The 25,720-nt window shown below is 37.2% G+C and overlaps 1 pseudogene; it reads right to left on the reverse strand.

Annotated features, from left to right (window-relative positions):
- Positions 1-3,638: 3,638 nt before the first annotated feature.
- LOC114508020 overlaps positions 3,639-25,720 on the reverse strand; it is a 90,454-nt pseudogene continuing 68,372 nt past the window's right edge.

Genomic DNA, 25,720 nt, shown 5'->3' on the forward strand with positions numbered 1-25,720 from the left:
AAGTTATTAATAGTATAGAATATATCTCGAAATATAGGCTTAGGACAACCATGTGGTTCTTTTTCTTCACTAAATTTGACTCTACACTGAGCTCCACCATAATAGCTTTGAGACAGGGGCCATTCACAAGTGCTGCATAAATTTTTAGGCACATGACCTTTGAAAAATACTAATGTACAGGGTGTGGCAATAGTAGGTTTGTAGTTGTGAGTACATGAAGCACAGAGCTTATTCTAGTGCTGCTGTTTATTAATTATTATATTATTTTCCATATGAACAACTGCAAACCTACATTTGCTCCGCCCTATATATAGACAGAGATTCCTCACACTGCATATTTTGATTTTGTCCCTTTTATATTTATACCATGCAGGAAATTGTTTACTCAGCAAATATAATTTGACTAGTACACATCTGTGTTTCGGACAAATGTTATTGCGTCAGATTGGACAAGTTCTTTTTTTTCTCAGATGACATTTTTAATATATAAAATTGTATAGAGTCCACTAAAAACTATTCAAACTACTATACAAGTTTGGCAAACTTGCAGGATGCAAGATCAGTATGTGAAAACCAGTTGCTTTCTATGATACTTACCATGAATAATCTGAAAGTGAAATTTTAAACAAAAAATTCCATTTATAATCACACTAAAATGAACAATATAGTTAGGAACAAATTTAACAAAATAAGTGCAAAATCTGCACTCTGAAAACAAACATACTTAAAGATTTTATTGTTTATTGGCAGAAGTCACTTCCCTTTTAAAGGCTGAAAATGCCAGGGTTTCATTTTCTGTTCTTCTAGCCTGGTTTGGAAAAGAGGAATGGACAATTCATCTGGGGATCTTCTTCTTGGATACAAAGACATCCTTAAGGAGAGCCCTCCTTTCTCTTTTTCCTTTTCTCCTTTGAATGTTTTGTGTCAGTTAGGGTGCTTGGTACTTTGGTGCTCAAGGACATCCACTGAATGTTAAGAGAAGCTGAGCCAGGGGCCTGAGACCGTTGAATCAGGTCTAGAACTGTCTACTCATGGATTTCTCGTTATAGCATATATTCCATGTATTCCAGAAACGGTAGAATCTTAACACATTGCTCCTATTTAACAGTACCAATCAGTTACATGGCCTTAGATGTACATAACACAATCGAATATAAAATCTTTTTAAAAAACACACATTCATAGTAGTAGAGAAGGTATAAATTAAACTGTATTGTTATAAAAGATATATGTGTTCTATGGGTTGTTCTGACTGAGCAGTAATCAAACTTAATCTTAACACAATGTAGTTGATGCTTTTCTCTCATTTCCACATTCTCTCCTTTCATCTTAATGTACACTAGCATATTAAAAATGCCTTCCTTTAAGAGTAACTTCTAGGCAAGATGTTAACACGGAGAGAAATTAAGAAGCTGGTTCCATTTTAATTGGTTTATGATTCACTTCACAAAAGAATTAGGTGTATTAACACATTTTCTTACACATAATTAGTCTTGTAGTTCACAATCATAACCGCACATTAAAGCCCCCCGAGGAGCTTTGAAGCAAAGTACAAATGACCACCCACTGAGACTCAGATTTAGTTGGTCTGAGGCAGGACCAGAGGATATTTTCTACAAGTTTCTACAGTTGGCTTTAAGGTGCAGTCAAGGTGGAGAATCCTTGCACTGACCCTTCTTTAAGGAAAGCCCTCCCAGACTAGACAAAGCAGGTGCGTGTAGGCAGAGGAATCTGGGATGCCCCACTCTTTAAAGTTTTTTGCTGGGCCTGGAATTTGGTTACTAATAGATTGGACACAGCCTTAGAAAAGTGGCTCAGTCATGGAGGAAAGCAGCAAGGTTGGAGGAGTTCCAGGTTGTCTTGATTGTTTTTCTCAGAAAAATCTGAGAGAAACACAGGCAATATAAGGTGTTATCTTGTTTGGGGGGGTTCATTTTGTTTTTTATCCTCACTGGAGGACACGCTTATTGATTTTAGAAAGAGAGGAAGGGAGGGAGAGAGAGGGAGAGAAGCATCAGTTGGCTGCCTCTCACATGCACCCCCAGGACAAACCTGCAACCCAGACACTGGCCCTGACCAGCAATCCAGCCTGCGACCCTGCAGTTTACCAGATGATGCTCCAACCAAATGAGCCAAACCAGGCAGGGCAAGATATCATCTTGTTTAGTAAAACTCCATAGTCATCAAAATATCCATGTTTAATATGTGTAGCAATATGGAAAAGGAGAGGTGAGCTACAATTATATCAATACCAGCAAGAAATCTAAATTGAAGTAATTAACATTGTGCGGTTTAGATGCATGCAGGAAATACCAAGTATTTTCTCAATTGTTGTCCAAAGGGATGTGACACAACCCAAACACAGCACTACCCAGGGTGGCACTAAAAACACATATACCCAGGTGAAAATGAAACAGAGGTTAGGGACAGTCTGTCTTTTAGCATCCTTTTCTTATAAAATAAGACATATGTCACAAAAAACACTAACCAGTAAATAAGTAAATGTGTATGTTAATGACATAATTATAAAGCAGATATCCTTGTACTTACCAACCAGATCAATAAATAAAGTTTTGCCAGCAAGCCTGCCCTTGTGGCCCAACACAGTTATAAGCACTTGCTTCCTCCTAAAGAAACCATTGGCCTGGTTTTTCCATTAGTCACTTCCCTGCCTTCTTTTATAGTTTTTTCACTCCATTGTGCCTCCCTAAACAGTACAGGTTGGTGTTGTCCATGCTGAAAATTTGATATGCCTCTTATTCTCTTTAAATCTTAGTTTCCCTGTCCATCTCTTTCATAGCCTCGTCTAAGCGACATTAGAATTTCCCACAGACTAGGTTTTAGAGGTTGGAAACTCACTCAGTTCAAATGCTGATGAGTGCTTTGTATATCCTTATAACCGGCAGCTGCATTTGAAGACTTGACTAGATTCAGACTCTACCTCTTTGACAAGGCCACAGGTGGTATTATTACATTTTCTCATCAGGAATGCTATGTTTAGTTGTTCCCCTTTCCATTACAGCAACTGTTGATGCTCGATGTGTAGATCAATTAAGAGGTAACACAATGGTTCTATTGTAATCCTGTTATTTCCTTGTAATTTATTAGCTGGAAAACCCTCTGTAGAATACATGAAACTTCCTTCATCTATTCTTTTTTTTTATATTTTATTTATTTATTTTTTAGAGAGGGAAGGGAGGGAGATAGAGAGAGAGAGAAACATCAATATGCGGTTGCTGGGGGTTATGGCCTGCAACCCAGGCATGTACCCTGGCTGGGAATCGAACCTGGGACACTTTGGTTCCCAGCCCGCGCTCAATCCACTGAGCTACGCCAGCCAGGACTCATCTATTCTTTACTTAGAGTTCAATTATGGAGAGGAGACAGCCTGCTAGGTTTTCTCTTTTATTTACTAAGTTTTCAGAACAAACTTTTTCTATTTTCTACATATATAATCAGTTATTTTATATTACGATGATCATATTGTCTAGGTTATCTACTTCTATTATTATTATTATTATTATTGTTATTACTATCGTGTGTGTGTAGGAACTGAAAATTTGCAAACTATTTAAAACATGGAATCACTGACTGTTCAGAAACTACACAGCCGGATCATGGGTCGTGGTGAACAGCAGAAAAGGATTAAGGATGAATCTGCACTGTCCTAGCTGCTCCCCATGCCACCTGCCTCCCAGGAAAGTCTGACATTGATTAGATATTGAGCCAGGCTAACACTGGCCAGAGATCCAGTGATAGTAGCCTGCCTATCAGTAGATCCTTCCACAGGTTCGTAGTTTTGATCTGCACCCCAGACATCACATTGATTTTGGTCCCTTGACACCTGATTCTGCAGGCAATCAAACAATTTGGAATAATGAGTTTATGAGAAGTAGTCCGAGCAGGTGCATCCAAACCTGCACTGAATCCAGTGTTGCCATGGGTCATGGGAAAATGAGACTGTTGAATTACCAACTGGTGCAGCTTGGTCAAATCTGGCTGTAGAATGGCATACTGCCCTTGAGTGGCATAGGCCTCTAAAGGTGGTCCCTCCAGGTCAGGTTTCAGGCACACGGACGGGGTGGTGTGGGGAATACTCGCATTGTTACTGCCTGTTCTATACCTGTCCTGACCACCTGCAAAGATGGGTGGAGAACTAGAAGGCTTGGGCCAGTACTGGATAGTGTCCTTCGAGGGGAACTCCAACATAACCACACAGATCTGTCTCACACACTCAATGATAGATTGCAAACGCCAGCAATAGTGATGGCCTGCTCAGTTGAGTTGGGGAGCATATCCCCTGCCACCTGGACCTGAGTCCCTGTTCTCTTGTATTTCCTTGATCTTGCAACCACCTTTCCCAATGAGAGAGCCACACTGACTAGCAGGGATCACCAGCCTCAGGGTGACTGGAGGTCTACTGGAAGCTGTGCTATTGGTCATAGAGCTGCTGGTGTCCTCTTCCAGTTTGTCAATGATCATAGAAAAGGCTTTAAAGACAGCAATTAGTGGGTCCAGCCAAAGTGATAATTCTCTCAGGACAATTCCCTTCTGAGATGTTGATACATGCACCACTCTCCTCACACATCTTCTTAACCAATTATCCTTTCTTTCCAATGATACTTCTGACTTCTTTGACATGCACAAGTAGCCAGATGGTGAGAGTGACCAGTATCCATGTTGAGTCATGTTCAAAGCTCAAGTTGCCCCAGCTTTGGCCAGGGAGGTTTCTTGAAACTGGGTCTTGAGTCTTTCTGACATCACCCTAGCAGTATGATGGCTTCCCTGCTCTCTAGCATAACAAAATATTCCAAGCTTGTACTAGTTTTCTAATTGCTGAGTAATAAATTTCCACAAATTTCAAGTCTTAAAATATCATCCATGTTTATTCTCTCACAGTTTTGTAGTTCAAAAGCCCAGCACTACATGGCTGGGTTTTTTGCTTAGAGTTTTGCAAAACTGAAATCAAAATATCATGTGAGCTGCATTATTATCTGGAGACTTAAGAAAGAATCTGCTTTCAAGCTTATTTAAGTTGTTGACAGATCCAGTTCCCTTCAAGCTGTAGGACTGAGGTCCCCAAGTTCTTGCTGGTGGTCACTCTCAGGCCCTGGAGCCCTCGTTTTTTCCACATGATCAATTTTCCATATTCAAGCTAAGAATGACATCCCAAATCTCCCTTGTGTTTTGTGGGGTATTTTGTTTGTTTGCTTGCTTGCTTGCTTTTAGAGATTTATTGATGACAAATGATGATTTTAGGTATTTAAAGTGTACAATGAGATGATTTGATATATGTCTCCCTTGTGCTTTGAACCTTGACCTCCTTTACAATCTGCAGAAGAAACCTCTGTGCTTTTAAAGTACTCATGTGTCTAGGTCAGCCAATCAGAATACTCTCCATATCTTTGGGACTTTAATGATACCTGCAAATCCCTTCTTAGCAATATCTGGATTAATGTTTGGTTGAATAACCAATATAGGAATCTGGGGGTATTATACACACATGTGTATAATATTACACATAACAAAACTCATGCATTTACACCAATACTTTAATTCAAATTCAGAACTCTAAGATTTTTATATAACTTCAATATTTTGTATGTATCTCTGTAACCAAACCAAAGTTGAGGTTCAGCTGCCCACCCTCACCAGAGCCAAGTTCCCGAGGTAGAGTTTGGTGAGAAAGGAAAGAGGCCTTTATTCAAACACTGCACAATCTGGGAGAATGGCAGACTCTTGTCTCAAAGCCCATCCTGTTCCATAAACCCAGAGGAAACCCCAGCTGCCCACAGCCAGTCAGAAACCAAAGGCAGTATCCACAGAATTCCTTCTCCCCTTTAAAATGCTATTCCTTGGGAACCACAGGTGGTCACTGAATGGTCATCCAGGCAGCTTCTGTCAGGCCTCAAGTTTCCTCCCTAGAACCCACATGTAGGACCAGTGTGGCCAATGGCTGAGTGGCTTCCAGGACCAGAAGGTTCAGAAAATGTACCAGCCAGTAAGTTTGTAAAGTGAGCAAAAGTGCACCCCTTCCTTCCTCTGGGTTTATACTAGTTTCCATGGTCCCCAGACCAAGTGCTTTCTCAGCCCAAACTTCCCCATGCTCTGGGAGGGTCAGTACCTCCCACTAATCCCTTTTTTTCTGCAGGCTAGCCTGGCAGATTTCTCTGGTACAGTCTCTCCCCCTGCTGCCATCCTGACCTCTACGACACATGTGTCTGCCTTCTCTGGCCCCACAGTCAATCAAGTACTGGGAGAGTGTAGGAGGGCTTTCCACACCTCCAGTTTTCACTAGCCTTGCATGTGCTCAGTGCAATGCTTCCTCCTGTTGCCATCTTGCCCAGGGGCTGGAGATCTGCCGCCAAGCTATCAGCATCATTTCCATTCATCAAACCAGGAATTATGGTTGTCAGGGAAACATATGATGAAAGGAATTAGAGTTTCCTATAATTACTCATTGCTTTACAACATATTATACACACCACTATTTCAGAATGGCAGTTTTAATAATACTGCCACTAATAAACGTCTTGAAAACAGTTAAACATTTTAAATTAAATAAAATATCTTGCCTTTTCTCTAACCATTAAAAGTAGTTGTACTATGTCTATATTTTCAAATCATGTAACCATTATATATTCTTTTTTAATGCTCATTTTGTCTTTGTTCTATAATTAATGGTATGTTTGATGCACATCACCAGTGTAGATGGCTCTCTAATTGTTTTAACTGCTGAAGACTTTTCTCTAGTACATGCCTCATGAGGGTTCTTAAAACATATATCCCTTGTGTTCTTGTATGATAATAAGTCTATATGTGCTCTTTATAATCAAAAATCAGTTTTGCTTGATATAAAATCTCTTGTCCACATTTTCTTTCCTTTAGTATCTTAAACATATTATTCCAATTTCTTCTGTTGAAAAGTCTGACAGAAAGCTATTTTAGTTCCTTTGTGATTCATTTTCTGTGTTTGTAAGACCCAAAGGGCTCCTTTGATGTCTAAAAGATTTTTTAATGTCACTAATTTTATACACCATCTTGTTGTTTTCACCATAAATTAATGTTCTCAACTGTGCAGTGCACTCTTTCATTTACTTTCAAAGACTTTTAAAACACAGAAATGTTTTCATGAATTATAGTTTTTAATATTAATTTGGTTTTATTCCTTTTGTTTTTGTTTTCAGGTATTTCTATTTTTCCTAAACTGGATGTTTTTTGTTATGCCCACACACACACAACTGCACAAACACACACATGTTAATTTTCATTGCTTTTAATTTGTTCTTTATTCTTTTTTAATTTAAATTTTACCATCTTTGCCTTTTGGGAAGGTAATATTTATTGTTTGGTCATTTTTATTTTTCATATTGTTTTAGTTTTAATATTTGAATTTTCTAAATGTCTGCCATTCCTGAGCTTTATCAACTGATTTTTTTAGTTCCTTAAAAAATGTTATTAATGCATTTTTTGGTACTTTTTTAAAAGATTTTATTTCTTTTTAGAGAGGGAAGGGAGGGAGATAGAGAGAGAGAGAGAGAGAGAGAGAGAGAGAGGGAGGGAGACATCAATGTGTGGCTGCTGGGGGACCTGGCCTGCAACCCAGGCATGTACCCTGACTGGGAATCGAACCTGCAACACTTTGGTTCGCAGCCTGAGCTCAATCCACTGAGCTGCACCAGCCAGAGCTCTTGTACTTTTTTAAATCATTTTTTAAATATCTTTGAGCTCATTTTGTTCAGTTTGTGGGTATGTCTTTTGATGTGTTTTCACTATTTATAGAAATGTTATTCTGTTTTTCACCCTTTATTTGTTATAACTATGATTTCTTATTCTCAGTTTTTCTAAAGCTTTAGAAGGGGGTTTGATTCTAACTTCATAGTACTCCTTCTCATGTGTTTAAACAGTAACAAAAATCTGACAGCCTGCTCTCTAGTCTTTACCGGTTCTGAACCCTTTTCCTAGTCTTACCTGGACTTTGTCAAACTCAGGTAAAGTGGATACACAATAGCAAAATGGCTCTTGCACTATTTCCACAATCCGGGGCCTATGTTTTTGTTCAATATCATATATCCTGCAGTCAGCACAGTGCCTGGCACAGAAAACTCAGCACTAAGTAACGATGAAGATAAGAATAAATGAGTAAGTAAAAGTATGCTAGTGCATAAGCATTCCACTCACGTCAGCCTTAGTCTGGCAATAACAGCTGAATGGAGTTGACGGATAACCAAACCAACCATTGTATTGATTAAGGTTTTAGTTTTTGGTCAGTGTTGCAGCAGTTTCAACCTATTTCCACTTTTGACATTTTCAAATGGGGACTTAGGTTAGGTAAGGTTGGCTATCGGTATTAAAGAGTAAAAGGGACAGAGCCCATGCCTCTTTAAGTGTAATGGGACACATGTGATATGTGTTTTGCTGTAGTGAATAGCAGTATTTATTGCACTTCACAGGTGTTGGGTTCTCTACAAATTGACCACAAGATACTTTGCCAGCAAAAAAAAAATTACAGCTCACTTTCTTGCAGTGTCTGGGATTAAACTCACAATATCACCAAGGCATGCCTGTAGGCTTTACTTAGCATGTGCATAAAAGGGGTGCCAGAACCACTTTTTTCTTCTTTTATTCTTCTGCTTCACCTTTTCCTCCTTCTGCTCCCCCTCCTCCACCTCTCCCCCTCCCTCCTCCTTCTTTTTCTTCTTCATGTTTTGTTTGTTTGAAGTGGGTCAAGGATATCATTTTGTCACAGAAACAACCACTTTGGGAACCAAGATACTGCCACCAAGCCCCCTGCCCCAGGGTCTTTTTTCACTATGGTGCTTTGCATGCCACCGTTGTTAGGAACTGTGGCTCTAAATGCCCGAGTTTGGTAAAAAGGAAAGGAATACTTTATTCAAAAGTTATACAGGTTTAGAGTAATGGCAAAATTCTACCATTAAACCCCACTCCCTTTAGAAAAAAAGATACACCCAAAACACAAAGAGAGTCCTGCCACCCCTTGCCACACTGGGCCAATCAGAGGTACCATGTCTCAGGAAAAGAAAGAGAAGCCCGTGGCTTAGCTAGATTCCTGGTTCCTCTCAGTAATCCGTGTTCACCTAGCAGGCCTGCCACAATTCCCAGCACCATCAGCTGTGTCACTGGGGTCTCCAGTTCTTAATCCAAAACCATGTGGCACCTCCTCATGGCCCACCAGCATGAGTCCTTTCATCCCTTTTCTTCTCACATGGAGTCACATTGTCCCCTGTCCCTGTGGCAGCTTACTTTTCAGTTTAAATCCCAGCCTAGAATATCTTCCATAACCCCATTTCTGACTCCTCCCACAATTGGCTACATGTACTAGCACTCCCACATTCTCTGCCTTCCTTGGCAGCCATTGTTAGTCTGGCCAGTCATGGCAGGCATGGCCCCGAGGTGTGGAGCAAACCATAGCCTAGCTTTCGTGCAGGCACTGTAACCCAGGTGAGCTGCCTGCCAGCTACATTGTGGGTTAAAGTCATGCATACCTTCCTGACCCCCCACAGGCTAGGAGACTAGTTTGCTGTTATTGATAGGCAAAATAACTCTCAACCCTGTGCTGCTGCTTTTCCCAGCCCCCAAGATAGGTTTGTGGGGGTTCTAGGGCCTCTGAGTCTACAGCCCATTACAATTGGGAGTATTAATTGTGCTGATGTCTAAAATAATGTAGAACTAGATCACCTGAAGGAAATGAGGGGCTTTGGGAGCTGTTTCAGAGGAGAGATCTTGGAGAAAGCCTTGGAGGAAAGAGAAAGCATGCTAGATGTAGGGGAAACACTCAGTTTATCTTGGTTTCTAAGTCCCACGGCACTCTATTGTGAATTCATTTAGAGTGCTTACAACACTCCTTGCAGTTAAAGATGAAATGTTGAGGGGGGGTGTTGTTGATTTTAGTAAAATCAGTTGGGTATTGTATTGGTCCTTTCAGACTGCTCTAACAAATTACCATAGACCAAGTGGCTTACACACAGCATAAATGTATTTCTTGCAGCACTGGAGGCTGAGAGTCTGAGATCAGGGTGCCAGCACCCTGGAGTTCTGGTAAGTGCCATCTGCTCCTTGTGTCCTTATATGGTGAGAACAGAGAGGGGAAGCAAGCTCTCTTCTGACCTTGCTTTTAGGCAAAGGCTTTTTGGGGGTCCATGTTTCACTATTTAAAACTTACATCATGTAGAAGTGGTAACAAAAAAGAATTTTGGTTTCAAATTTCTGTAGATTTTCCGCATTGGTTTGATACTTCCATTCTTCTCTGAAGTAACTTGCCGCCATGAGAGTAGCTTTCAGCAGCCTGGTTAAAATCATGGACACTGTTTTGATCTTTCTCCTTCCCCAGGAACTAGCCAGTGCCTGCAGCAATCCTGGAAATTAAGCCTAGGTCTTATTCATGTATCTAAATGAGCTGATTCATTAAAACATTAAATTGTTTAAAGATGAAATTGAATAGCCATGCTTTACATTTTGAATTTTTATAGACAATCTGAATGCAAGTAGTTAAACTAAGTACAAAGTAAACACAGCTGTCCAGATGTCTGAATTATCAAAAGACTTCATAAGTAAGCAGTTCTTTAGAAAAAATGATCTCTTTTATTCAATTCCTATAGCAAAGCCCACATTTATTTGTACAGGAAAATTCCATTCCTCAAATAGAGTAAGAGCAGAGATTAAGACATTTTTAAATACATTTATCATTTATTTTCTGAGTCTAGAAAAAGTAATAATGTACAAGAAACTCAAGGGAATGATTCTGTAGATATACATTAATTTACATCTTTTCTTGATGTTAACATCTAAATTCCCTTTTAAAAGCTTGTATTATTCCTGAAGTTTCCTGTGGTGTCTGTCTCCTTTGGAGTTTCAGACTATTAAGACATTCGTTAGTAAAAATGTATCTATAAAATTATAACATGTAATTGTTTATTAGATTGTCCATTATATAATTTATTTAATCAGGGATTCATTCTACCTATTGGTAAAGGAAAAAAAAAGAGAAACATTTTGATGGTTCTCTGCTGCCACGTCATTGTTTTGAATAAGCTGAAGTCTCTTTTCCTCTTCGAGTCTACTCACTAAAAGACTGAGCCAGAATGCTGCACTGTTCCATCCACTTTTTGCAAGCTGGACTTTATATCAGAATTTGAGAACTTTCTGACTAAAATAGCAGAACACAGAATACTGTTTCATGCAATGTATGCATTCAATAATACTTAACAGGGAATTGTTTTCCACCATTTTAAAAGAAAATATTTTTCTTCAATAAAATTCAAAACTTTTCTATACTTCCTGAATGTTTTCCAGACAAAAGTGCTAAATGGAGCAAGGGCTGTAGTAACAACCAAATCAGAACTTCGTGTTCAATTGCATATATGCAAGACCCCTGTTTCCTTAACGTAATGTGTATGTTGTGTTGAAAATAATTGTGTGCCAACTATGAATCATGTTCTGAAAATTAAGATGGAATTTCTTAGCCTGCTGGTGAAGCTTTTGGAAAAGTGGAAAAGTGTCATCACTTGCACTCCCTCCAACATAAGATAATTATGATCCAATACCTAGAAACTTTTACCCTGGGGAGATACTAAATATTTAAGCTATTTAAGCTGGTCATGTAACCTCTGGGTTGCTTTTGCATTAATCTAAACTATTTTTAGTATAAACAGGATATAACTTTTTGGAGTAGATTCTTAAAAATTGAATAATTCAAAGGTTATTGTTTCAAAACTTCATGGGAAAATCAGTATGAAACCACTAAGATACCCATACCTGTCCCTTATTGCTGCTGACTTCATGAAATCTCTAAATTTTGGTGTGGGTTACACAAAGCATCAGAGTGCAATGTGCAGATGCTCTGTTCACTAAAAACAATTACTTCCTTTGTCACGAGGTGGCACTGCACACAGTTCTAAATGAGCTGTTCTCCCTCAGGGAGCAACATCTTGCAGCCCTCAAGAGAAAGCAGCATGGCTCTTGGACATTCTTACTTAACTTCCAGGATATTGGGAAGTACTGTAGAATGGCCACACAGAAGAAAAAAACAACTTTCCAAGCTCCAAGAGTGTGTCAAAAGAAACGGAACAAATAAATTTCATTTTTCAAAATAATTTGAATGTAGAAAGGACAGGAAAAAGAGGAGATAGTCTGCCTAAACTTCTGTTCACTCCACTTTGGGATTGAACGGAAGAAATAGGACAAAAATGAAAGGAAAGGATGAAAAAAAGACCTATTTAAGTGGGGATTTTGAACATTGTGTATATGTGCTTTAAAAAATGTGTGGGGGCATTAAATTGCCAAAAGAAGAATCCTCTCTTCCCTTTCCTTCCTCACAGGACCTAAGTATGGAGTCAGACTTGGCAATAGAATTGGCTATAATTACATTTTAGATATGCAAATGTAAGCAATGGGTAGAGAACTTCATCTCTGGTTTTTATCACGTTTGCAGTCAATTTTTGCAGAGTTAATATCATTTTCTGCTTAAAGGTCCTCCGTGGCTTTCCATTTCACTCATAATTAAGTTCAAGCTCCTGGAGTCATTTAGTACCAGACTATGAACTGTTTTTACAGGTTTGTCATGACAGGGCATACTTATGACAGATGGAAAAAATCAATCATGTCATTAAACACAGTGTTTAATTCAGCTGACCTTTTTCTCTCTCATCAAGGCTTTTTCAATGAATGAGCACTCCATTGATTAGCTGTAAGCATGGCCACACTATCTTAGAGTGCCCTTGTTACCTCTGGCACTTTGCTTTTTCAGACTCTCTCCCTTTCTTCATAGGCTCAATGCACTGTGATCTGTCGGCACCTAAAATAAATGAGCCAAGTAATTTTTTTCATGATTCAAGCATCTGTGCATACTGCTTCTATTTCTGTATGTCGCCTCCCTATAGGTGATTTTTCAGCCTTCATGTCACACTTCTGCTCTTATAGAGGTATTCCCAGAGGTAATCTATAGTTGGTTATCCTATTTGATAACACCTATTCATTTTATTTTATGCCTATTGTCATAAATTATAACTACAGTGTGGGGCAAAAGTAGGTTTACAGCTGTTCTTATATAAAATAATATGACAATTATTAAATAATAATCAAAGAAGAAAATGTGATTTGCATATGTATGACTATAAACCTACTTCTGCCCCAGCCTGTATGTATAAATGAAGCACAGACTTCCTGTTTCAGATAGATTTGAGAAAGACATATATGATGGGCCCCTCTAATGAGCTAATTGTACACTAGCCTATGAAAGATTCTGGGAAGTCTTATTTTACAGAAATCTGCTGAACTTTATTTAACTCAGAGCTTCCAAAAATTACTCTTTAGTATTAACATTTTAGGAAGCCATATGGAAAAAGACCCTTTAGAAAACACTACTAAAATCCACCCAAGCTCTGCATTTTAAAGAGGATGAAACAGGCTCAGATTAGTGATTGCCCATGCTATAAATGGAGCTGGTAATAGTTCATGTATCTTAGATGGACACAGTCATATTGACAGAGGATTTATTTACACAGAGTGATCCCACAGAGTGACTGTATTTATCATTTTTAATTTTTTTATTTGTTGATTTTTAGAGAGAGGAAAGTAGAGAAAAAAAGCATTGATTTTGTTCTCCCACTTATTGATGCATTCATTAATTGATTGTGGCATGTGCCCTGACCTGGGATCAAACCTGCAAACTTAGCATATCAGAATCATGCTCTAACCAACTGAACTATCTGGCCAGGGCCACCATTACATTACCCCTGTTTTACTGTATTTGTGTGGGTTTTTTCTTTGTGTTATTTTGTTATTTTTTTTTCCGTTACAATTTACATTCCATATAATTTTGTATTAGTTTCAGGTATACAGCATAGTGGTTAGACAATCATATACTTTAGAAAGTGTCCCTCCAATATTTCCAGTACCCACCTGGCATTATACATAGTTATTACAGTATTATTGACTATACTTTCTGTGCTGTACATTACATCCCTGTAACTATTTTGTAACTACCAATTTGTACTTCTTAATGCCTTCACTTTTCACCAATGCCCCAACCCCCTTCCCCTCTGGCAACCAAAAGTCTGTTCTTTGTATCTATGTGGGTTTCTGTTTGTTGTCTTTTCATTTATATTATTTTTAAATTCCACATATAATTGTAATTATATGGAATTTATTTTTCTCTGGCTTATTTTGCTGTTTTTACTAATTTTTATTCCAGTAGCTGTCTTTAAAATTAGCACAGACTAAATTTTGTCAGAATATACAAAATGTTTATTTGGATGTCTGCTTTGTTTTTCTTCATTTCAACCTACAAAAAACTTGTTATTCATTATTTCATTGCATTTTGGTAGGTCAAGTAGAATAACAAAGATTTATTTCAACATCTCCTTCCACATTCTAGCAAGTTCTTAAAGAGAAGGGAGTTTATGTTATTCAATCAAATTTATTTAGAGCCCCACAAGAAATCAATACTAGAGGATATAAATATGAAGACTACTTCTCTAGAGGTATTCAAGGTCTAGGGGGGAGATTGACATAAATACAAGCAATTATAATGTGTCAGACTGTGGTGTGTTCTATGACAAGAGAAAGGTTAGTTGTCAGGAAGGATTCTGAGATTGCTTTCCAAAAGGGGCAATAGGTGAGTTAGAAGAGACAATTAGAGGACTTCATCATGTGGAGGAGGAAGAGAAAAGCTGAGGTAACGTTATGACGCAATCATGCTGTTTCCCCCACCTGGAGTCCTTTACCATGGCTAAACCTTAATCTAGGTGTCATTAGTTCTTATCTCCTCTAGAGGAGCCTGTATTATTAGGTTGATTATATGCAGTGTTTACAAACAGTCTTAGAAGATAATAATAAATAAAACTTTAATGTTTTAGAGCTGTGCTTTCTGATATGGTAGCCAATAACTACATGTGTCCATTTAAATTTCATTAAAATTAAATAAAATTCAAAATTTAGTTTCTCACTCTCACAAGTGTTCAAGCCATGTTTTCAAGTGTGCCTTTGACTACAGCAGAAATAACTAAAACAAACCCCCCCAAACTTTATCATTATCTTCCATATGTGCAGTCCATATATATTTCAAAATCCTTCCCCTAAGATACCTTACTTGATTCAAGAAAGAGCTGTTAATGTGTGGTGCACAGGGACCATTGTCATTGCCATTACCAAGGTGAATGATGTGAGAGAGCTACTCAGTTGACTCACCAACTTCACATTGGTGGCAGCACCGGGGCTTAAATAGAATTTTGACTCAACTTCAGATGCCTTTTGGTAAGAGATACAAAAAAAATTTAAAAATCATCTTCCTCTTGGCGATAAATTCTGGGAAAATCACATTCTTAGAGGAAGCTAAAAGCAACGAGGAAAATAGATGAATTTTCACCCTTACTGAAGTCATCCCTCCTGTGATTCTTTGTGGCAATTTCTTAGCAATGTACTATAGAGCCACAACACCAGATAAGATGGTAAGAGAAATACATGCATTTAAATCAAACTGAAGGAAATACAGCTAAGAATGTGATCATCAGCACATAATGTAAAGAGCTCAAAATCCCCTAGTCATCCATGAAACACTGTTTATCTGATTGGCTAAAATGAATGGCTAATTTATAGTGACACAGCAGCAGCTTCTTAGCAACGTCCTTAGTGTCCCGCATTTCAGAGTCAGTCAGGCATCCAAACAGCACCATCGTTCTCTATCCTGCTCTGTTTATACATGCAAGCAAATGAGGGGATGGAAATGGGAAGGATATCGGAGAAGCTCTGCTTATGAGAATACTCTCCATAAGGTAGATTAACAGCAGAAATATGTTCAACAAATAAAACAGACTGTAAAATCTTCAGCCTAAAATCCAAAGCTGTAAATCATGTAATATCTGTGGCTTAAAGTGCAATGTGTGACTCATAAAATTTTAATTTGTGTAAGTGGATGTTCTTGGTAACATATAATGACACAAAGCTTCAATACAGTTTCCATGGAAAGCACCTTTCACACACAATATCAGCCTTACTTTGTAGGTGGCCTACAGAAGTTCTGATTGAGGTCTTCAGGATATACATTTGAGGGTGCTGAGGATAGCATGTGAGTCATGAGACTAAAAAGAAAATTCCACTAGCTTAAAATTTGATAAAGCAAGATGGGATTGCTAGGCACTTTACAAATGAGCATAAATATTTGTTGAATGAATAAACACATTTCTGGAGGATATGTTCTCACTTTGGGGTTATTGCTTATATACTCATTTTATTACTCATCACAATATAAAGGTTTGTTAGTAAATTAGTAAAATATATTTGTTACTGGAGGAGGACTGGGACTAGGTAGGCCCTGGCAGTCTGAAAATAGGATTCTTCTGCAGTGTTACAGGAAAAGAATTCGGAGGACACACAGAAAGGAGGATTTTAAGTAACAGTGAAAAGGTTTATCAGAGTAAAAAGAGACAGTACACACCTAGAGAGACAGAGAGTGGGCAGGCTGGGTAGCAGCTGCGTGCGCCCAGGAAGGGAAGTTACAGAGGCAAAAGGAGAGTCCTCTGTGGCTGCTCACTGCTTCCCCAGGTGCAAGTCTTGTGGGGATCCTTAGAGTCTGGGGATCCAAAGAGGGCAAAAAGTACGTGCTCAGGAGAAGGCGCGGGTGTGCTCTGAAGGATGGGCACACTGAGTTGTTTGTCTAGCTTCCATGTATTTCCTTGGGTTGAGGGAAAGAGCAGGCTTTCTTTCAAACTACCCAACCTCTTTTCTGGCTTTCCCTGGGCCTGTGCTTGTGCCCTCCCCTATCCAAGTTCTTCACTGGATTCCCCAGGGCTTGTGCCCTTCCCCAATCCAATCTTTTTCCCCAGACTTTCCCAGGCTAGTCTCTTCCCCCTTTATGGTCACCATTTTGGCTCCTACCGCACATGCCTCATAGTTTGGCTTGTCATTTGCCTCTTGCACATGTGCTCAGTGAAAGAATTTTTTCTTCCCATTTTCCCCCTTCTCCTATAAATCCAGAGGAACTGCGCTGGTTGCTACCTGGGGTGACTGAAAAGCATCTTTCCTACTTACTCAGATCCCCAGAGTGACTATGAAACTGTTTTTCCCTAGTTAATTGGGCTTAGTCAAATATTTGGTTCCATTTGCTCCCTTCCTTTTTGCTAGTATCTAACTAACTGACTATTGTAACATATTGATTACACCCTGTTATTCAGCTTTCCATCCCTCCCTGGTGTCTTCCCTTCCTACCTGACCCCCGCCTCCTTTTTCCAATCCTGATTACAGCAACTACTCTGCTTGTACTGTTGACATGATCGACAACTAGTTGGTTATTTTAACACTGGAAATTTGTACTTTAATATATATTATGATAGGGAAGAATAGGAATTAAGAATATTTTGTGGGGAAAATTAGTGGGGTCGTCTTTCAATTGTCAATAAACTCCCTAATTTCATAGTCTATTGGCAGATGTTTTGATAGCAAAGGGACGATTATTTTTGCTACATGTTCTAACAGAGTAGGCATCTTACCTTGAGTTAGCCTTCCTTATATTTAGACATGATTACTAACCCCCATAAGTACTGTGACTGTGTAACCTATCTTCCAAGCCAGGAAAATTTTATAAGTGAAAAGACATTATTAATAATTAATAACAGATAAAATAAGTATATACAGGAACAGTACCAGGCAAACTGTGATGTATGTGTGTATTATTTCTGGTCATATAAGCTGATTAAAATCAAAACCATAATACTTTCTATATATCCTCACTGAAAAATGCAGAATACAATTGCTTGGTAATAAATATTTAGAGTATAAACAACACTATTTGTCTATATTCTTCAAAGACTCTCTCTGTTTACCTTGTGGTGAAAAACATGATATGGTTATTTATTTATAAGAGTCTGAGGGCTAAGCCAGTTAGAAAGCAACTTTTCTCTCGTAACTCTCAAGAATCTATGGCAATATTATCCAGTTTCAAGTTCTTGGGCTCTTTTCCTCAGTGCTTCTGACCTAATCAAACTGCCTGTCTCTTTTTTATATGACATAAGTCTAGAGAAATTTGAAAATGGTTTGGGGCACTCGGTTCAAATATTCAGTATTCTCTCTGCTCAGCAATATAGGATCTGTATTATTACATGGCTATTTCATAATTCATGCTTCAGATTCCCACTAATGAAATAGAAATACTGTATAACATGCTGTTATTTTGTGAAATTTTTTTCTGATTCCATCCATGATATCCCTGATGTGGTTACTAATTACAGAATGGGTTAATAACTAAAAGCATTTAAATAACGTTTTGATACTGGAAAGTGATTTAACTTAACAGGAAGGCAACATAATCTGACAGATGTAGCCTGGATATATATATATATATATATATATATATATATATATATTCAGAAATATGATATATAACTAGAATTTTGTTTACCAGTCCTTTTTTAGAATTACACTGAGAAGTTCAAGAGAATTTCTGAATAAACACATAAAAACAATAGAGCAAGTTTAACTTCCAGCTCCTCTGCCTACCGCTTCGCTCTTCACCTCCTCCTCTTTGTATCAGTGAGATTCTTTCAACTGAAGGAAACAGAAAACACAAATTAAACTTACTAAAACATCAATGGAGACTTTGAGGGGGTTACATTCCCCTCAAAAGTTCCGAAGGAAGTGTGCTGTGCAGGCCCAGGTGAACAGGGCCCGGGTGCCAGCTCGCTGTGATTCTCTGATGTGATTCTCTGAGAGCCATCCTCAACCACAGGAGGCTTTTCCATGGTGGCAACGTTGTTTAGATGGAGATAAATGTTTATGGCACAGTATTACTGGCCAAAGGCTCAAGTTCTATCCCAATTGCTTAGGTTTGGTTAATCAGAAGAAAGTTTTTTGATATGAGAAATACTCTATTCCCAGGGTTAAGGGTGAATTCACTCTTACCTCCAACTGCACAACTGTCACACAGTTAGGAAAATGTGGTGTAAATAAAGTTAGTGTAAATGATACTTCCCCAAAGGAAAACTGGCTCCTAGTAAGAATAGGCAAAGGGAGGAATAGATAGATGTGCAATAAGTATATTTTATTTCTACCAGGTGTTCCTCTTTTTTCACACCTTGTCACCTTTCTTTCAGTCATGGACACCACTGTCCCATTAAAAACATCCAAGAACTTGTTATCCCATTAAAAAACTTATCATGAAATTTTTATTTCAACATTTGAAATATATTTTTCAAGAGAGGATTCCTGTGGTAGAGCAATCTACCCATCATGTTTGTTTTCTTAATATCATAGATAATACACATCTTTATGTAATCCTAGTATTCAGTCAGGCCCATTGTAACATTATCCTATTTTTTCTCCAACCAACCAATATTCCCCCCAGATGGACTAGATACCACTCTTTGCCATACTGTTTTAGAGAAAATTTGCAATATAGCTATTTTTAATTTTAAAAAAGGCAGATTAAGTGCAACAAATCCAAACATATTTTCTTTTTATAATGATATATTTTATTGATTATGGTATTACAGTTGTCCCATTTCCCCCCTTTATTCCCCTCTGCCCTGCACAGCCCCTCCCACCCACATCCCCCACCCCATCCTCACTTTAGTTCATGTCCATGGGTCATACATATAACTTCTTTGGCTTCTACATTTCCTATACTATTCTTAACCTCCCCTGTCTATTTTCTACCTACCATTTATGCTACTTATTCTCTGTACCTGTTCCCCCTGTCTCCCCCTCCCACTCCCTGGCTGATAACTCTCCATATGATCTCCATTTCTGTGCTTCTGTTTCTGTTCTAGTTGTTTGCTTAGTTTGTTTTTATTTTAGGTGTGGTTGTTAATAATTGTGAGTTTGTTGTCATTTTACTATTTATATTTTTTATCTTTTTTTCTTAGATAAATCCCTTTGACATTTCATATAATATGGGCTTGGTGATGATGAACTCTAACTTGACCTTATCTGAGAAGCACTTTATCTGCCCTTCCATTCTGAATGAAAGCTTTGCTGGATAGAGTAATCTTGGATGTAGGTTCCTGCCTTTCATGACTTGGAATATTTCTTTCCAGCCCCTTCTTGCCTGTAAGGTCTCTTTTGAGAAATCAGCTGACAGTCTTATGGGAACTCCTTTGTAGGTAACTGTCTCCTTTTCTCTTGCCGCTTTTAGGATTCTCTCCTTATCTTTAACTTTGGCTAATGTAATTATGATGTGCCTTGGTGTGTTCCTCCTTGGGTCCAACTTCTTTGGGACTCTCTGAGCTCCCTGGACTTCCTGGAAGTCTCTTTCCTTTGCCAGATTAGGAAAGTTCTCCTTCATTATTTGTTCAAATAAGTTTTCGATTTCTTGCTCTTCCTCTTCTCCTTCTGGTACCCCTATGATTCGGATGTTGGAATATTTAAAGATGTCCTGGAAGTTCCTAAGCCTCTCCTCAATTTTTTGAATTCTCATTTCTTCATTCTTTTCTGGTTGGATGTTCCTTTCTTCCTTCTGGTCCACACTGTTGATTTGAGTCCCAGTTTCCTCCCCATCATTATTGGTTCCCTGTGCATTTTCCTTCATTTCTCTTATTGTAGCTTTCATTTTTTCATCTAATTTGTGACCAAATTCAACAAATTCTGAGAGCATCCTGATCACCAGTGCTTTGAACTGTGCATCTGATAGGCTGGCTATCTCTTCATCACTTAGTTGTATTTGTTCTGGAGCCTTGATCTGTTCTTCCATTTGGGCCATTTTTTTTTTTTTTGTCTTGGCACACCTGAGCCACAAAAGGTTAAGTGCCTAGGGCAGGTTCTGCTGAAAGGACTGATGTACCTGAACTGACTTGCAACATGCAGGTAAAAATGCTGGAGTAACTCGTCCCACTGTAAAAAGTCTACCTACAGCCACACAACTGCAGTTCCTTAGAAGAAACTACATTCTCAGTGGAAAGGATGGATCACAGCTCTTTTCTTTCCAAGTTTTATCCAAACATATTTTCTAAAATAATGTTATTGTGTTCAAACTTAATAGTAACATTTGTGGAGCATTTTTTCCTGCCAGGTTAAAAAATGGTGGAGCCAAATATAAAATGCAATATTTTAAGGAATCACAATAAAAATCCACTAAAAATGCTCCAATATCTTCACTTAGTTAAAGTGATGTCAGCAGTTGGCTATCAACTGTCAGGGAAATGTCTAAAAAAAATGATACATCCATAAGATGGAATCCTATGCAGTTATAAAAAAAATTTAATTGGAGAACTTCCTTATAAACCTATGTGGAAAAATATCCACAATATTTTGCTAAGTAAATTTTTAAATATCCACAATATTTTCCTAAGTAAAAAATATGCTAGGTATTTCATTTGGGGTTTTCTGCATATAAAATTAGGAAGATAATTCATTTACTTGAGTCTGTATGTGTAATGGCCTCCTTAAGAAACCAGTAGCAGTGGTTCTCCTTCCTGAGTGTCGGGGGGAACCTGGTAGCTAGGGACATGTCATGAAATCCAATGTTTTTTATGAAGACAAATTTTATTTATTTATTATTTTTAAAAGATTTTATTTATTTATTTCTAGAGAGGGGAAGGGAGGGAGGAAAGGGAGAGAAACATCAATGTGTGGTTGCCTCTTGAGTGCCCCCAACTGGGGACCTGTCCCACAGCCCAGGCATGTGCCCTGACTGGGAATTGAACTAGCAGCCCTTTTGTTTGAAGTACAGTGCTCAATCCACTATGCAATACCAACCAGGGAAGAATCCAATTTTTAATTTTAATGTCAAATTATGCCATACAGAGGATCATGTAGGTCTATACATAGTGACAATGTAAGTATGTACTAACTTTAGAAAATAAGTCAAACTCAGAGTAGTAGCCTGATTTTGCCACCTGTTGCATATTTTGTATAAAGTGGTATTATTATTTGGGTGCTTCAAAATCTTGAACTGCTTTGTGGCTTTGTTCTGAAGATCAGTTTTTTATCTTAAAAATCTCAAGAGGAGGTATTGGAGAGAAGTGTTATTCTTTTGCACTATCAGCACACTAAATATGTCTTTTTATTCAGGGTTCTCTTTTCCATTAAACCTTATTATTCTCTCTGCTTTAAAATTTCATGAGGTAGGAATATTTCTCCATTTTGTTCATTTCTGTATTCTAGCACATAAAGCAATGCCTGATACATGATAACCAACTCATAAATATTTTTAAGTAAGAATTTTTTAATATAATACTGATTCCATGAAGGTAATCAGTCACTCATATATGTAGGAAATTTTCTTTTGTGCTATTTTAAAAGCTTTCTTACTAATTCTTTTTATAATTAATAATTATTCTTGTGTAATTTATTATGGCTTTTATTGAAGAAATGGCTAAAAATTGAATCAAGAAGGACACAAGCTAGAGGTTGGGCAGATTTTCATAGGTTAAATCATAAAAAAAACTCATATTATCAAGACAGTAACTGAGTTGATGTGGTGGGTTATAGAATATTGTAAGATCATCCCTGATGTAAAGGGGACTATAAATATATAACTCCTTTGAACTATGAGTGTTGTCAATATTTTGGTCACTCTAAATATGGAAGAAATATAAAATATCTGCTCTGACAATATGCTTTTTGAAAATGTGTTGTGCTATCTAATGGACCTAATGTCCTCTTGTAAACAAAGAACATCATGTAATAATATTTTTATTAGTGCTTCTCCATTTATCTCTTCGGGATCTTACAGTGATATTCTAGAGCTTGTTTTATAGACTACTTTAAGGGTCATAATTAGTCATGATCATCTTCAGAAATCACCATTTTCTTCATGCTAAAGAAACATTTCTTGATTTTTGGCTGGAAAACTTACAGTCCATGCATTTCTGCAACTGGCAGTTTGTAGCATCTGCTTAATCTGAAGACACATGGATTGATGCTAACAAAATAAACACTAATTATGATACCATGCTACATTTAATAGAAAATGTTACATTTATTTATGGCAAATATCCTTGGCAACCTATTTCAAATTTAGCAACATTTTTCCCTTGGTGTTTCAAGACTTCCTCTTATATTTATAAATGATGCAGAAGGAAACTCACTTGATCTCACCCAAATTATTATCATAATAACTTTAGTGATGAGTTAGAAAAAAAACAAAGCTACTAACCATTGCTTTGAATCTTTTCTCTGAGAACTTGAGTGTATTGCCATCTCTGTAGTTAATCTTGCATGCTGCACTAGTAAACTTCAAAGTTGGAATATGAAGACCTATTTAAATACTTTGAATCATGAATTTTCAAGAAGCCAATACAAAAGTGGATGAAGGGAAGGTATGTTTAGTTCACAAAAATAGATTAAACTATATGAAAAGCTATTCGCCATCATTCATAAAGAAATAAAAGCAAATTGAGTCATCTGTGAGCTATTTTTAAGCAGTGAATTTGGCAAAGATAAAATATTTAATGGTACAAAATAGTGCTGAAGGTGTTGGGGAAAAGAAATATATATACATTTTTCACAAAAATTTTACAGGACAGAAATTTTATTTCAGCTTTATTGTGATCATAAGGGACTATTAATAGTTATGAGTTATCAAAGGGACACAACTAAAAGAAGTGTAATATATTTACCCATTGGAATACTTTGCAACTATTTAAAGAATAAAATAGGTTTACATGAGGTGATATGAAAGTATTGCTAACATTTGTTATGAAATGAAAAATGCAAAGTAAAGAATTATGAGTATAGTAATCCCCCATTTGTATTCAAAGAAAAATTTGTATCTATACATTGTTAATGGATATCAAATATTTTTGAAAGAATATATAATACTAATGCAGTTGTTTGCTCTAGGGAAATGTACCTAAGCACTTTGATAGGAAAATATATTTTCTTATTTTTAATGCTTTAGAAGTTTTTAAGCCAGGTGCACATATTGTTTATTTCTTTAATATGAGATTTATATTATTTAGAGGTATAAAATCAATGTGTTTTGTGAAGTTTTCTAAGTACTTCAGAGTCCATAAAAGCCTAGTGTTCCTTTCTGATTCATCTATCTCATGAAGAAATGGATCAATATTAAAACATCAAAAGACATTATCTTGTTTACAAAATGCTCATGAATAATGGGAAGGTATGTGTTACTGTTATAGTAGTGGAAGAATGTGTAGAACTTTGTTAGGCCAGGGCAGCAGAACCCATGGTAGGGAGGAAGCACTTTAGTATTTAAAAAAATGTGTTATGTTGATGTTAATACATTTTCTTAGGTACAAATTAAAAGGATTTCCTGGAAATACATATTTGAGAAATGTGTATTGATTTGTATCCTGCAACTCGACTATATTTGTTTATTGCTTCTAATAGTCTTTTGGCAGAATCTTTAGTGTGTTCTATATAGAATCATGCCTGCTGTAAATAGTGATAGTTTTACTTTTTCATTCCCAATTTAGATGCTTTTATTTCTTTTTCTTTCCTGATTGCTCTGGTACAATATTGAATAACAGTGGCAAGAGTGGACATCCTTGTATTCCTGATCTTAAGAAAAAACTTTCAGTTTTTAACAATGAGTATGATATTAGCTGAGAGTTTGCCATATATGGTCTTTGTTGTATTGAAATAGAAATGATGGGTTAAATAAAATTAAACAGGTTCTTAACAAAGGGATGAAAACACCCTTGAAACTCTTATGTGCATTCTGAAATGCAGATAGGGTCCTTATTGTCTGATGTGTTGGGGCATAATAAAAGGACCTGGCTGGCATAGTTCAGTGGATTGAGTGCAGGCTGCGAACCAAAATGTCGCAGGTTCGATTCCCAGCCAGGGTACATGCCTGGGTTGCAGGCCATAACCCCAGCAACCGCACATTGATGTTTCTCTCTCTCTATCTCCCTCCCTTCCTTCTCTAAAAATAAATAAATAAAATCTTAAAAAAAAAAAGAAAAGGAATAGAAATGTGGGCACATTGTTTAATGCTAAAAATCTAGTAAACCCATATATAAAAATATTTTTGGATATAAGTAGTGATGAAAATTTAATTAAACTTAAAAAAATGTTTAAATAGAGATCAAACTTAGTTTGCTTTATTCTTTTGAACACTTCAAATATTTTAAAGAACAGATAAATATTTTAAAATATAACTATTACAAAGATTATTATATTGATGATGAAATCCTTTTTAAAATTTCAATGCAATCATGTTTATGTTTTTTATTCCTATTTTGTACCCATTTTAAATTTAAAATTACACTTATTTAGTTGTGCTCTCAGATTTGAAATGAGTGCACCCAAAGAGAAACAATACCTGTGGTTCAGGATCTGGGCAATCAACCAGCTGATGCTCTGTTGGCTCTTACCCTTGGTTATTTTCTCTGTACCCTTATATTTCAGTTGAGTCTGTATTTAAAATTGTGCTTATGTTCTATTTTTAATTTTTAAACATGGTATTATTTTTGTGAAATGACATATACTTTTTGGTATTTTTTGTTCTGTTTTGTTTTGTTTGCTCACGATAACTAGACTACTGCCAAGTCATTATATCTTGGCCTGGTCTGTAGTTATCATTGAAAACATATGTCTGTTTCTCTTATCTCAGTACAACTAATACAAACATCCAAAGCAGTGGTTTTTAACCAGGGGCAATTTTGTCCCATAGGGCACATTTGTCAATTTTCGTTTGTCACAATTTTGGAGGGGTTTATTGGTATCTATTAGACGCAATGGATGCTGCTAAACACCCCACAGCACACAGGACAGCTCCCCAAAACAAAGACTTATAGGACTCAAT

This window comes from Phyllostomus discolor, chromosome 10 (assembly GCF_004126475.2).
Source record: "Phyllostomus discolor isolate MPI-MPIP mPhyDis1 chromosome 10, mPhyDis1.pri.v3, whole genome shotgun sequence".
NCBI classification, from domain to species: domain Eukaryota; kingdom Metazoa; phylum Chordata; class Mammalia; order Chiroptera; family Phyllostomidae; genus Phyllostomus; species Phyllostomus discolor.